We start from the raw sequence: 10,366 nt of genomic DNA, 5'->3' as shown, positions 1-10,366 counted from the left end.
GTGTTTGTTCCTTTTTGTGGCTGGTTTCCAGACAGAAATAACAGCTCTGAGCCTCAAGGCCTTTCAACTGGCTCTTCCTGTCGCTGCTTTCTGAAAATAACAATAGTGGGAGGTTTATGTTCCTTCCTTTTTTCCCTAATTCAATCTTTCCGGTGATGTTACAATTGCTTAAGTGGAGCTTTCCCCGATGTGATGTCAGGGCTGGCCGTGTGGCAGAATTACAGCCAGCTGAATTAGTGCTGTGTCTTCTCACTGTGCTCGAGCCTTTGCAGCGACCGCTGGCTTTGTGTCCTCCACCTGCTCCCAGCTCTCCTGTTCCCCCCACGCGTGGTGGCACCAAAATCTGCCCAGAGCTTTGGGGTCAAGCACCCGATGTGCCCTGTCCAGAGCGATGCCACCTATGGGAGCTGCCACCAAGCTGCTGAGCTGAAATACGCTGAAATTGCCAATGCTCTCCTGGGAAGACCCAGAAGTAAGCAAGTGGCAGGGATATATGCTGTATGCTGCGCTGCCTGTGCTGTAAAGCCATGCAAGTCTCTGGAGAGCTGGGGATGGTTGTTCAGAGGCATGGCGAAACCCCGGACGTGCCCCACAAGACATCAGTGAACCCAGCAGGATGCTTCCGAAGTCAGTGTTACTTTTTCTTCCTTTGCATAAGAGGAAAGCAGATCAGCATAAAATCAGCGAGTAAATTTGCTGGGTGTGATGCTCTTGCTGTAATACCCCAGGTGGTGGGAAACCCCACTAATCCTTCCGCTGGTTAAAAAGTATCCCAGTGAAAGTATTTATTCTAGCCTTCTTGGGAAAATAGGAGGAAATAGCAGGAAAATACTGCCCCATCCTTTCTGTGCCCCAGGATACGGCTGCAGAGCATGGCCAGCTGCCCATACAGACAACCTGAAAGATGGGGAGGAAATGTGATTTTTTTTTTTTCCCCCGATGACTTTCTTCCCAGTGATCCTAGCTGCTATCTGTAATGGCAGCAGATCTGTGTCCTCAGACAAAATCTGCTTTTCGAGTGATGATGTCCCTTTTTATAATAAACGCTGCCAACTCTTAGAAGTGATAGCTCACAAACAATTGGCGAGAGGACACGAGGACTGCTCTCCGAGATGCCATGCAGAATAGATCTTCCACTGTACAGCAACAAATCAAATTTAGGGAGAAAGGATTTGAAAACAAATTACCAGTGAGATATTTCAAGCTGACAGCAATTTGGAGCAACTTAGGTCTGTCTGGTAAGAACCGTATTCCTTTTATTTCCCTGTCAATAGCAGCTACCTTATAAGATTGGTTTCTCGATGATAACTCTCTTGTCTGAAACAGAAACTCCTGAGTACACTTAAGTTGATAACTCCCTCTTTGATCACATTTCAGCAGCAATACTTTTCACCTTGACGACAGCATGTCTCCCTTTGGAGGGAGTTTCAATGCCCAGAGAGCCACGTGTTGGGGAATTTCCAGCCGTAGGGAGGAGAGGTGCAAGTCCTGAGCTTGGACGCAGGGGCTGGGGACGGTGGGGACATGAGGTTGGGTTTTTTCCACTGCATATAACTGAGAATGCCGCCAACCTCCCGTGCCTCAGTTTCCCTGCTGGCACAAAAGTATAAAAACCATATGCATTGACCAAGAAAGGGATGATTATCTGCTAGCAATTCCTGCTCCTTGGGAATGCTGAGACACTCGGCCCACCCGGGACGTGCTTCTCCAGCTACCCGCTGAGAGCTCGCCCCGTGGTGAGCGTGCCGGGTGTTTTAATCACGGAGGCACACCGTCAGTGTCCGTCAGGGAGGACACGGCGGTGAGGAATGTGTCAGGGCAGGAAGGAATGCGGCAGCGCTGACATGCCCCGAGCAGCACAGACATAAAAGGAGTGCGCCAGCCTGTAATTTGCCTGCAATTTCTCCTCAGGAAGCAATGAAAGTTTACGACTAGCCCTGGCCATGCCCGTGTATCTCTTCCAGAAAGAGGCAGATAAAAATAGGCTGGAATTGCAGGGAGAAAAAGAGAATGCTGACATCCCTTTGAAATCTCCTTGCAGCCAACTGTTCCCAGCCTATTTTGGCCAAGGGTTTAGCAAGGGGGGTGTCAGCTGCAGCTGGTCCCCTTGGGGTAGCACTGCACCAGGCCCAGCTCGTCGGCACGAACGTCTCTGCTGGGGAAGTCAGCCGGGCAGAGAGCTTCTTTCAGTTAGCTCAACCTTTTGAGGGTGGAAGGAAGGGATCGGTGCTGGTGCAGAGGAGCACCAGCTCCCCTCCAGGTCACCTTGGCCGTGGGACAGCCGGAGGGTTTCCTCGGTGCTTTCTCCATTGTCCCACTTGGTGTTTGGGGCCAGATTTTACCTTCCTGAAGCCTCTGGATGCTCCAGTGCAGGGCCAGCTGCTGGCAGCACGGGATTTGTTTCCTCCACTGGCTTCTGCCTTTGTCTAGCATTGGGAAGTAACATATTCGTCAGGAAGGAGGAAAGCCTTGATCCAATGGTGCCTTAAATTTGCGGGTTATCTCGGGGTCTTCTAGCACCCTAAATTAAAATCACCCAGCACTTGTTTTGCACTGCGTCCCCCCGGGATAAGCACTGTAGATTGCTTTCTTTATTTATTCAAGTAGTGCCTTAGAAACTAAAATCTTCTATTCTCCACGGATATGAAATGCTCAGTGATATAACGGAGGCTCTATTTAAAATTAAGAATGTTCTCCCAGTGCCCTTGGCTAAGCTTTCCTTCCCTGCACAGTCCCACCTCTCTGGGAACCACATTTCAGTGGTTCTGTATGCCCTTAGTCTTCACAGCATTTTAGTATCTTCCCAGATGGAAAGTGCCAAAGAAATGTAAAACCTTATTAATTAAAGGCTAAAATAGATGCAGTGTGTGGAGGTCAGTGACTCATACAGTAGGATTCTCAGGCTTCTGCTATGCATTGCCTCGGGGCACTTTTTTGAATGTTCCCTTCTCTGGGGCTACGGCAGTTTATTACACAAAGGCTGTGCGAACGGGAGGTGAATGCAAACTGCTCTGGCTGCACTGTTGGCAAAGCAGCAACCAGTGAACCCAGTTCATGCTGACTTTTTTGGGACAGCATAATTTCTCCTCGTTAGGGTTTCCACCTGTTTTTTTCAGGATGCCCATGCCGTGGGAGGGGGGAGGATGCTGATCCGTGTTGCCAGCCCCTAGGTTTGGGGTCATGCTGGTGTTACGATCGCTTTCTCTTTCTGCAGGCCCCAGGAACATTTAGCAGCAGAGGAAGAGACGGTGCTTCAGTTAGAATCCAGTAGCTTCCTAAGAATGAACCACAGCATGTTTCTAGAAGAACATTTTTCTTTGAGAGGGTGAGCTGTGATGGTGAATGAAATAGTTGTAAGCCCTGGAGTCACCGGGCAGGACAAGCACCGTGGCTGTAGCCCTGGCTGGTACAGACTGTGCCAAGCTTGGAGGCAGCAAGTCCCATCCCCAGGCAGCCCGCGATGCCAGCACGAGCCCCTGGTGTAGGTGCAGAGTGCAGATGAACCGGTAAATCTGTTCTCCTCCTGACTCAGGTTTGTTTAATTGAGGTGGGTGCTTTAGCTCTGCTGCAATGCACGGCTTAGGTGGTGTGGCTGCAGTCCCACCGAAAGCAGCACCTACCAGTGTTTCCACTCTGCTAGCACAATCCTGAGGCATCCATTGCCCCAGGACAGTGAGATTTGTTTCCTGGCTGTGCAGATTCCTAACTGGATCTTGGAAGAGTTTCCTATTCCTTAGTATAAGGAGCCCTGCAGAGGAATGGTGATGTCTCCCAGCTGCATGGGGACACTGAGACTGACACTGGGGAGCCCCTGGGACTTGGTGCCATACCATGCGTGAGATGGTGTTTGTGCCAGACCCTCCATTTTGTCTCACTGTGCTACATCGATGGCTTCACCAGAGCCACCCGAGGGGATTCTTCTTTCTGGGGCAACCCCCAGAGAGAAGCCCACCCAGCTGCGAGGTCCCTACCCTGCCCCTGCCCCCCAAGCTGGCAGACCAAGGGGTGGGCAGCGAGGCAGAGATGGGCAGAGGTGACAAGGCTCTGCACCCTGTCACTCACTCCTCTGTGGCTGCCCCGTGGCTGTCCTTGCTGCACGGCATGGCATCGGCTTTAGAAAGCCTCTACCCCCTGCTATTTGGACCCTCAGATTCTTTTATCTTTTAACTTATTTTTACTCTTCCCATTGACCATTCAGCCTCTTCTGCAGCAACTTCTACCAGCATTGCTCTGCGTCCTTCCCACTTCTCTCCTTCATTCCTTTCATCTCCTGCCCTCTCCCATTTTCTCGATTCCTCCATTACCACCCCTCGACCCAGCAGTCCTGTCTTTACACTCTCACTTTGCTTCAACGCTGACTTCTCAGATATAATAAAACTGAAATGCTTGTATTAAAAAAAAAAACCAACAAACTCACATACACAAAGATCAAGTGTACACTTTGAAACAGGCATGAATGTATGCATAGAGCAACTATTTTACTTTCAGCAATGTTGTCACAGAAACAGAAAATCCAATTCTAGCTAAAGCACATCATTTAGACCCCGCGAATGCTGTGACTAGTAGACAGCACAGGTACACCAGGTGCTATATAAACAAGACCCTTGCTTGGCACACAAACCTACCCTGGGTTATAATGGTGAAAGGGCAGCTTTGCTGCTGTGACTACACCCACACGGGTATCCTTCGGCAGCTCTAGGCAGGGATTGCCCTTGTGCACACCTCTGACTAATGCAGTTATGTTGCCAGCAGTGCGCAATCGCCAGCCGTGGCCTGCTGTGACGTGCTACACCTCGAATTGCCCTAATAGAGACAAGACTGAAAGCGTTTGTTTGTTTTGTGCTTAACAACCTACCTGCGGTATCGCTGCAGCAGCCTCTCCTCCTCGCCTGTTCTCTCCCCGGGTTTATATTTGCTTTTTACCTAGTGAAAAGGGGTGAGAAAAACACGGACTAAAAAAAAAAAAAGATGAAAAAACTACAAGAAAATGGAATTACAAAACCACAAACATTGTTAAAAGGGAGATTCAGGGTCAAGCAGAAAACTTCTGACTCATTTCAGAAAATGGATTGGATTTCAACTGCTGGCACAGCCTGATGCTGTCTTAATGACATTTGCTGGATGGGAAGTGCTAGCTATTGTTCCTGGGTGCCTGTCTAAACAACACCCCGCATTTCAGTCTCGTTGACAGAGCCTGCCACCATGTTCCAGAGAGAGCTGTTAATTAAGAGACAAAGTCCAATCCCAACCTAGCTGGCTCTATTTTTACATGATTTTGTTTTTTGTTTGCCGAGTCTTTTAACTTGATCCACGAACCAACAGAGCTGCCAGCTGATTGCCTACTTTTTGCTTTGCTTTTCAGCAGCACAGTACAGAACGTGTGATTCTCCACCACTCCAGGCCTTCTACCTTTGAGTTTGTAGTTTTAAAAGGGATTTTTTTTTTAATCTGACATTTTGTCCTGAAAGGATGTGAGACGTGCAAAACCGACGAATGTGGAAGCCACCACAGGAGGCCAAGACATGATATTAAAAGGAGTAATGAAAGAAAGCAAGCTATTGAAGTGTAAACTCAATTTTACTGAGAGTATGCTACAGATCAGAAATGAGTAGTTTGAATCCCTGGTGCAACTGACACCAAAATATTAATGGTTTGGTACAAGCAGGAAGTACAAAGAGCTTAAAAATCTGTTTTCTCTATGTTTCTGAAGGGGAGTTTGTTTGTTAAGACACTGAACACCCTGTATTATTTTAATAACTAACGTTTCAGTATCATAATTATAGATCTCGCTTTCTGTCGATTAACTTTGCTCACAAGGTCAGACTCTTGATCCCTATTTTCTTTCTGGATTGTAAAAGAGTGGCATTGCATTTATTTCCCTGTCTTGGATCCCTTTCTTGGATTAAACCTGCAGGAAGGAAAAATGCAATCTAAATCGCTGCAGGACACCGTCTGTCTTCCTGCAGGAACGGCTTGTAGAAGTATGGCAAAAATAGGAAAGGGGGTCCTGTTAATGTCATCGAACCCAGACCCGGAGGAAAATCACAGTCATAAACCACTGCGTGCCTCTGGCTGGGGGCTGGCCACCGGGGAACGTGCATGAGCTGTTTGCTCCCTCGGCTAAATTAGAAAGCTCGGACGTACACTCCCCGATGGTTGCCCAGTCTCTGTGTATTTTGATTAATATCAAAGGATGGAGGAAATAGATTCAGGTATCTCAGAAATATTGGTAAATGAGTCGTGAAATGTATTAAATTTATTCATTTGTTTTCACAATCCAGTGCAAGCATAAGTTCTGCAGGGATATTTGAATTAAAAGTCATGTCAAAAAATACTGTGAAAAATCCCAGTCATTTGGTACAGGATAAAAATGGTCACTGACATTTTTCAAAGCGTTTGAAAAAGATTACTCCTTAAAGACAGCTCTTCCTATCCACAAATCTACCTCCATTGACTAACGTTCAGCTCCTAAAAGCTCCCTCTCTTCTGGCAGGGGCTCTGGTGCTGATTCCACCAGACACTGGAAATAGCAAACCCCAGCTCAGGAAATCCCCCACGTCTGCCTTGTCACTGCTTGGCGGTGCTTTTATGTCAGGGATTTCCTCCTGTATCCCTTCTCCTCTGCATTTTCATTATTAGAGACATTTGCATGAGAACAAGACTTTTCCTGAAAGCATCAGCTCTCAAGAATGTTAAAACACTATACATTAGTTTTCCAAAAGAAAACACCATTTTACATAACCCAGGAGGAACTTAGCTACGATTTTTTCTCCATTTTCTTGGAAGGCCCCTACCAGTTTTCCAGTAGGTTTGCTATCCTTGCACCCTGCAGCAGCCCAGGAAGGTAAAGGCTGCCTCAAACTCTTTTTATGAACTCTCACAACCAAGGGTACGATGGATGTTTTCTCTTGCTGAAATGAGTTATCAGAAGATTAATTACAACTCAGTTACGCCCCAGTCAGAAGCCATGGCTTGAACTTTGGATATCGCAGTGACTCGGGCAGCCTACAAACCTCTTTAACGGAAACAAGACATATGAGGAGTGGCTGAAGGGACTGGGGCTGCTTAGTCTGGAGAAAAGGAGGCCAAGAGGAGGCCTCACAGCTCTCCAACACTACCCGAAGGGAGGTTGCAGTGAGGAGGGCGTTAGTTTCACTTCTCAAGTGAAAGGACCTGAGGCAGTGGCCTCAGGTTGTGCCAGGGGAGGTTTGGCTTGGATATCGGGAAGAATTTCCTCACGGAAAGGGTGGTGGGGCATGGGGATGGGCTGTCAGGGGGTGATGGGGTATCCCTGGAGGTATTTAAGAGATGTGTGGATGTGGTGCTGAGGGACGTGGTTTAGCAGTGGACCTGTGTCAAGTGGCGGTTCGCCTAGATGTTTTCCAACTGGAGTGACTGTGTGGTTCCAACCCAGCTGATCACTAACTTGGAGATTTTCGATACCCCAAGGAGTTTCGACTGAAAACTTTGATCCCACCCCAGGACCGAGGCGCGAGCTTTCGGGCCAGCCCCCCAGGCCAGCCCGGCGGAGCAGGCCCGGCTGCGGGCCCGGACCCCCGGGGCTGGACTCGGGGGGTCCGAGGGGAGCCGGGGGCACGGCGGCCCCCCCAGGGACCGTGCCCAGGCCTCCCCCAGCCCTCACCTGGCCGCGGGCGGCGCGGGGGCGGCGCCGCGGGGAGCGGCCGGGCCGGGCCGGGCGGCGCGGGGCGGGGAGCGGCGGCGGGAGGCGCCGGAAGAGCCCAGTGCCTCCGCGGGACGGCAGCGGGCGGCGGCCGGGACAAAGCGGCCGGGGGCCGGAGAGGAGCGAGAGTGCGCGGCGGGGCCCTCCGCCAGCTCCCCGGTAACTCTCGGGGCCCCCCGCGCCGCCCTGGGGCCGCTTGGAAACTTTTGGTCGGGGCGGGCCGGGGGGGAGGGCCCGGCGGCGGGGGGGGGGGCCCGCGGGGGTCGCTCCGTGCCCGCGGCCCCCTTCGGGGGGAGCCCCCCGGGTCCCCCCTCGGAGTCCGGGCGGGGGCCGGGACCCTGGGGGCGGGCTCCGGGAGCGGGCCTGGGGCCTGGGGCGCCGCCCGGGCCTGGCGCTGGGGCCGCGCTTTGGGGCGTTTCGCCTCGGCAGGAGCCGGGGTTTCGGCCAACTCTGGGCGAGTTTCGGTGGCGGGGGTGCGGAGGGGGTTGGGGAAGGGTTTTGGCCCCGGGGGGTGAGGTGGGATTCCTGGGGAGGGCTGGGGGTCGCCGTGGGGTGGGCTCGCGTGGTTGGTTGGGGCGATGCCTTCGTGGACCGGCACGCCTCGGTCGTGCTCCCTGCGGCCCCCCCTGAATCGAGCCTGCCCTCGTGCTTACACTGCTGTGCCCCGGCCCGGAGTCTGTGCCTCCATACGCCAAGCACAGCCTCGGCTCGCAGCTCCCCTTAGCCTAACTTTGTTTCTGTGCGCCCGCCTCCGCCCCGGCAGCATGCGGCAGGAGAAGTGCGGTGCTCCTGAGCTGGCAAAAAGTTTTGTCCCGCCGCTGGTACCCCCAAAGCGGGGTGAGTCGTGGCTCCTGGCCCGATTTACCTCAGCCCACGCTGCCTCAGGCCTTGGGGTCGCTCAGCGGGACGTACCGGCCTGCTTTTACGCCTACCTGCCCCACAGTACTTCGGGCTGGAAGCCTGCAGGAAAGTGTGTGGCTTTGGGATTTAGCAGGAAGCTGGGGGGGCTTGTTGGGCCTCCCCACTGGGCTGTGTCCCCTGCCAGAGCTGGCGCGTCCCACCCGGGCTGCGAGTGCCCAAATCCTGCTCCCAGCACCCCGAGTCCCACCCGGGGCGGCTGCGTTGAGCTAAGCCAGGATCTCTGCTGCTTCCCCTCGCCTCCCCCCCCTTTATTTTTCCCTTTGTGTTTTTGAGACGGGGGCTGTGTGAAAGGTGTTCCCGGGGCTCGCTCCGGTTCCTTGTTGTTTCCTGCGTTTTTCCTGCGTGGGAAGCGGGGGAGGTGGGAGAGGCCCTGCTGGCAGCGCCTTGGTTCCAGCGCACATCCTCCTCCTCCAGCCCTGCTGAAGGCTGGGGTTTCTCAGCTCCTGCCTGGTCCGAAATGGACTGAAAGCCCAGCTTACGGCCCAAAACGCGGGGTCTTTGGGTGCTGAGGCCGCGTTAAGCGTTTGGTGAGAGCTGTTTCTCCTTGCCGAATTGAAACTTCTTGTTTAAAGAGGGCATTGTTTTATGTTGAGTCATTAACAGTTCGTTATTCACAGAGAAACAGTTTTTGAAGGAAATGTCTTTGACTTTCCTCGGGAGAAACAGACGATGACTTAGTTTTTGTTTTTAAAATGCTTTGCCCTAACCTTGTCCATAACAAACAACGTGCCTTTGGTCTTTCGTGTTTTTTTCAGCCAGCTCTAATAATAGGCCTCTGCATCCCAGATTAAAAGTTTACCCAAGGTGGCAGGGGGGAGCGCAGCGGGCAGAGATTAGAAATCCTGTGATGGCTTTAAAATACTGAAGCGTATATTTACGTCTCGGTACATTCTCCGGCTTTGTGAAACATCAGCGTTTCCAGTGTCTGACGTGTAATGGCAAACGTTAATGTACAGCTTCTTCACAGGGCTTCCGTGGGTCTGATAAAGTGAACTGAAAGATGGAATAGAAAATTAATTTGTGTGTTTTCAGCGGCATGAATATCTTCCTTCTGCAGCTGTGAGATGGAGAAACTGATCTTGCAAAAGAATCCACATAAGTAGAAATGTTTATGGGCTGGAAATAGACTTCAGCGGAAAGTCAGACCCGCACTGAACTTGTATCTACTGTTACAATTTGATTTCTCAATTTCTTTTCTTATGGAGAGAATTAGTTAAGCTCACAAACATTTAACGGCAGAAGCAATCTACTTGTCATAGATGGATAGCGAGGTCAGTCTAGGGTGAGGACGTACGAGGCCATGCCATCCTGTGAATGCACTTGCTGTATTGCGTCAGCTTCAGTCCTGCTGGCATCTCGTGGCATTGCTGGACGCCAGAGGAAACGTGGTGGATAAAAGAGGAGTGATTGTTATTTTGTTGGGACCATACCATATTGAGACAAAGTCACCCAGCGCAGCGTTGAATGTCTGTTACTGTTTTCTGCTATCTTGCCGTAATTGGAAATTGCTCCAAGTCTCATGTTGTGGAACTTTAATGTATATAACCTTGAGGATTTGGGTTCTTTATTACTTCTGGGAATTCACCCTAATTTAGCTTTATAGCTAATCCGGAATAGCTCTGCTCAGTGAGTTTGTAGCTCGTGCATTGGTTGAACAGAATTGCAGCTTCACAGAAAGTGCAGATGTTTGATAATTACTACTTCTAGCTCCATACTATTTTAATCCAGCGTGTGAGACTGAAAATAAAAAGTACTCACAAAGCC

General features: G+C 51.1%; 1 protein-coding gene across 2 annotated transcripts in view; it reads left to right on the top strand.

Annotated features, from left to right (window-relative positions):
• The first annotated feature begins 7,681 nt into the window (after nt 1–7,681).
• CTNNA1 (catenin alpha 1) overlaps nt 7,682–10,366 on the top strand; it is a 114,710-nt gene continuing 112,025 nt past the window's right edge. Inside the window, exon 1 of one of the 2 annotated variants that reach the window (XM_080555287.1) lies at nt 7,682–7,840. The gene's annotated coding sequence lies outside the window, so the exon portion shown is untranslated. Of the gene's footprint in view, nt 7,891–10,366 lie in introns of both variants that reach the window. The other variant, XM_080555288.1, reaches the window with a different exon arrangement.

This window comes from Anser brachyrhynchus (genome assembly GCF_964034855.1).
Source record: "Anser brachyrhynchus genome assembly, chromosome: 14".
Classification (NCBI taxonomy): Eukaryota; Metazoa; Chordata; class Aves; order Anseriformes; family Anatidae; genus Anser; species Anser brachyrhynchus.
Note: the sequence above shows the minus strand (reverse complement) of the source record. Positions and strands in the feature narration are given on the sequence as shown.